Source organism: Trifolium pratense, linkage group LG2 (genome assembly GCF_020283565.1).
Source record: "Trifolium pratense cultivar HEN17-A07 linkage group LG2, ARS_RC_1.1, whole genome shotgun sequence".
Taxonomy (NCBI): domain Eukaryota; kingdom Viridiplantae; phylum Streptophyta; class Magnoliopsida; order Fabales; family Fabaceae; genus Trifolium; species Trifolium pratense.
In genome coordinates this window covers 60,454,816-60,459,685 of record NC_060060.1, presented here as the reverse complement: position 1 = coordinate 60,459,685, position 4,870 = coordinate 60,454,816, and the positions used below count along the sequence as shown (strand labels likewise).

The 4,870-nt window shown below is 32.2% G+C and overlaps 1 non-coding gene across 1 annotated transcript; it reads right to left on the bottom strand.

The window, feature by feature from the left end:
- Window positions 1-522: 522 nt before the first annotated feature.
- TRNAH-GUG lies at window positions 523-594 on the bottom strand. Its single transcript has one exon. It is a non-coding gene; the product is annotated as a tRNA-His (tRNA).
- Between the last annotated feature and the right edge of the window lie 4,276 nt (window positions 595-4,870).

Here is a 4,870-nt window from a genome sequence, read left to right as displayed (position 1 = left end):
AACATTCGTTAATTAATGCAGAGTGTAGGTCACTTAGCAAATAAAACGAAAAAACACGCATATGCTTCGACAAACATCTTGAGACATGATTAAAGATGTTCAACATTTCACATCCACCGTGAGAAGAAGTGTTCACTGGCCACGATCATTCTGACCAGATAAGATCCGTTGGAAATTAATAGAGTTTAACGGTTTTTTTTTTCTTCTATGATCCACCAATGTTATGCAAGGTGATGGGGATTTTGTATGATGAAATTAAGAAACCTAATATTTTTTGGTACAAACTTAGCATGTTAATATGAATAGTAATTATTTTGTGAATACTGATGAATAATTAAATTTACTATAAAAAAAAAGAGTAGATATTTTTAATGGATAAATAAATTTGTTAGTTGGTGCTATGTTTTCTCTACTCTGCCTCTTAAATAAGACAACAATTTCAAGCTGTATGTAGAAAGACAAAAGTTGCAAAGGTGTTTGAGGTTTTCCAAAAACTAAAACAAAATATTGTTTTTCAAAAAATGTGGCTGCTGGGATTCGAGCCCAGGTCTCCACGGCCACAACGTGGAATTCTTACCACTAAACTACAGCCACTTGATGATAAAATGTTGATCATAATGTATTTAGTACGTATATAATCGTTAGGTACAAATTCATTCCCAGAAATAATTCCACTTATTTGGTATCTACAATTTAATAAACTTAAAATAAATACCCCTCCTGTCCTATATATAAGAAACATTTCAGTTTCTAGATTCATTGTAAAATTTATGTATTTAGACTATATTATTGTCTAGATACATCAATTTCATAATGAATCTAAAAAGTGACATGTTTCTTATATATAGGATCGGAGAGAGTATTTAAACAATAAAAATAATCTTTTGGATTCATACATATAATCAGTGAAATAATGAGAAAACAACACTATTTCCCTTAAGTGTTCCTGTGCATTTTTTCTATGAATTTATGTTGTTAGACTAAACTTTCATAGTTTATTTCCAATTCCTTCCTTCTAGTCCAACACGACTATTATGTGATCTTTGTCCATCGTATGATTCACTGCTCCACCACCAATACTATACCTATAACCTACCTCCCACCACTAGAAGATGAGAGTACCATCTTCTCCTTTAATTTATACCAATTACAATTTGAGTTATTCTTTTAGCGCTCCCCCGAGTCAATCACATGTCCCCTAAGCTTTTAATTTTACCCTCGTAATGTAGGAAGCGAGTGTGTAAACATATGAAAACTGGGAAAAAAACGTTCGTATGCTACTCTCCGAGTGTGTAAATAGCAAAAACTGAGGAAAAAAAATAGTTCGCATCCTAGGATGCGAACCTTATAAAAATCAATTTTTTTTTGTCCTTTCCACCCTTCTCTCACTTCCCATGAAACAATTTTGAATGAAACACATTTCGCAAGTTAAAGTGCGACCCTTCCTTCACCCCAAGCAAATATTTTGAATGAAACACTATGAGTGAGTAAAAAAAATGAAAAAAAAGGTTTCAATTTATAGAATTATACTCTGTGTGCCCGCGTGATTGGTCGGTATTGTCACAGCCGCTCCAGTAGCAAATCAAAATATGGTATTGGACGGTGGCCAAATTTTTATAAGTTTCACTAGTTAAAGTGCAAATTGAGTTCGCACTCTAAGTAGCGAACTGTGTTTGAGTTCGCACTGTAAGTATCAAACTGTGTTTTTTCATAATATTTTCATTCATGGGGGCATGAAGGGTGCAGACGTTGTGATTGAGTACAAAAAATTACTACTCGCTAACTGAATTCGCTATCTAGATAACAAAGAAGTATTTTAGACATTTTAGGGGCAGTGAAGTGAAGAACTCTTATAATTTAAGGTGTTAAAATGGTACAAGCCCGAATAACAAACTATAATATCTTGGCTTTGGTCCAATTTAAAGGATTCCAAAAAATTGATGGTGCATATAGTGGATGGTTTCTTTTCCCACCCTCTACAATTCTCGAGTGCCTCCCATTATATTTTCTTTTTATCAAATTTTCTCTTTCAAATTTTAGAAACCAAACACCCTCTATACATAATTTGAACTATTTAATCAGATTCTAAAATACGGATATGTATAATTGTCTTTTGTCTCAAAAACAAAAATTGGGGCTAAACCAAAAAATAAATAAAATTGGGGCCGCATTAGAAATGTGGCGGGGGCGGGAAAAGAAACAGTCCCATAGTCTGCCTATGTAATGGCCCAATCCATAGGTTCAAACAAAATAATTGAATTTTGAATTTAAATGCTAGGAAAACGAAGTCCTTGAAGTGTCTGAATGTATCATAATTGCAAATATATTTCTAGTGTCTCTTTTATAATTTTATTAGTATTTTTGTAGACTAAATTGACTAACGAAAACACGTTTGAAAACTAAATTGATTACTTAAAAACATATTTGAGGATCAAACTGATTAATTAAAGAGGCAATTTCGATATATTCAAGGACGAATGTGACTGTGAAAACGACTTTCAAGGATCAAACTGATGATTTGTCCAAAATAAATATTATGCTTTTGTTTTTCAAATGATATATACGAGTTATCACAAAAGGTCAAATTTTAGCTATTAAAATATTCGAGAAAAAAAAAGGTTTGTGAACATGGCATACAACTTTTTCTACAAGAAGAATGAAATTGTGGAAGATGTTAGGATTTAATCATACGAGGAGAGTCTAACTTAAAAAAATAGTCTAATAGATGAGAGAACTTCATGATTTAAATATCACATTGAATTGAACACTTTGTTATACTCAATATAGGATTGGTAGCCCTTTCTTTTCGACGCTCCACTCACATATCGGTATTCGGTGGATCACCTTAATCCAACCTATTGATAATCTTTTCCGTGATCGATCTTTCAATGAAAATACTAATTGTCAGAACTTAAATACATGAAAAAAGTCGAATCAAAACGACTAGCCTAATATATAGTGGAAGAGACTCATAACTTAATGTAGGACTTCTAAGAAAATATTTACCGAATCACATTTGTAACAACTACTAAATGACAAGAATCTTTGGTTTTTACTGGGAATTCAGAATCTTCTGAATTCTGACCGCAGTATTCAAATTTTCTAACTGCCATAGGTACGTTCAGTTCAGCCATAGTAATGTTACTGCTTGTAGACTACTAGCTAGCAATGATTATAATTTTTTGTCTTACATACAATATCTTTCAGTAAGGACCAATTTTACCCAATGATAGAGATAACACTCTATTACTCATTAGTACTTTTAAACAGTATGAAACAAAATTCAAGTCCTTGCATATATGTGAGTTTGTACAATCTGCTAACTAATTGATAGTGTCACTAGTACTGTACTACTGTCTCTAAGTTTAAGTAACTTAAAAAAAAAAATTGTCCTTAAACATAAGGACAAACTCATAAACTTTTGATCAAATTTTTAAAAACATATGTCTCTAATTACATTCCAAGACACTAAATTTTGAAATTTCATATTATTTTATGTTCTGAATTGGGCATAGAGCCATTGATGGCACATACCTTAGCAAATCCACCAATTCCATCATCACAATGTGATAGATCAAACCATGATCTAGAGATTACGTCGGATTTAGACTCAACCGGTTCAACAGATATAAATTCCTAAAGCTCGTCCTATATGCGTAGAAGTAAAGTACACGATCACACCCTCATGCCCATTCTTGAACAAACTTGATCATGAGAGTGTTTATACAAATACTAGATTTTTATAGTGAGTATATAATTCATCTTTACAAAATTAATTTGTAAGGTGACTGATGTTTTACTTTACAATCTTGTATTAGACTTTATCTTAATTCGACGTAAGGCTTAGCTAGATTTTTTTCCCAATATACCACACCTCAATGAGAATCAAATGTCGACCTCCGATGCGTTCCGCCAACTCCAGCTGTTGATCTAGCTAGGTCCACCTTGGATCAATTTGTTGTCACTAGTTTTTGTTGAAAATTCAAGTTACTACCAGCTTTAGGAACGATGAAACTAACTTTGAGTCCAAAGCACTAATTAATTGCCCATAAAAAAAAATTAATTAATTAATATATGAGTGTGAGCCATGAAGTAGGGCAATATTTTATATTGCACACAGTGATCATTTATCTCATGAAAAAGGGACTCGAACTCCCTCCGGACACAAATTAATATAAGAAAAAATAACTGTTTATACGGTGTTTAAGAAATTTAGTTAAGTGTAGTTAATTTTTTTAATTTAATGCAAAATATGAGTTAAATTTACTATATTACCTTTTGAAAAGTGATTTATGCCTTGAAAATCACATGAACTTTTGAAAAGTGAAATAAATGTAAAAATGATTAAATAAGAGTATATTAGAAATAGTAATATTAATTAGTTTAAAAATAATTGACTTTTCCTTATATTTATGTCCAAAATTTAAAGTATTTTTTTTTTTTATATTTATGTCCGAAAGGAGTATTAAATAACATTTTCCGACAAACACATGCAGGGAAGTTAATGTACATGTAAAGGAGGATTGCACCAATTTAGGCTCTAAAGGTCAAAAGGCAATGAAATGGGGCCATGACATCTAGAATGGGGCATAGAAATCTACAAGAGAATCAAACATGTGGGGACTCAATTTTGCTTCCAAAATCCATCCCGTTGTGAATGCTGCACTCATAAGTGTAATAGGGATCTGATAATCTTCTCCGACTTTTTCTCATGGTGTTCAGCCTACGTTTATCTCAACCATTCATCCATCCTTTTCATTTTTTTTGCACCATTTTTTTTCTTCTTTGTGGATCATGAACCGTTGGATTGGAAAAAGAAGAGAGGGCTGAACACAAAGTGCATGAGAGGATCCAATTCCACAAAATAGGG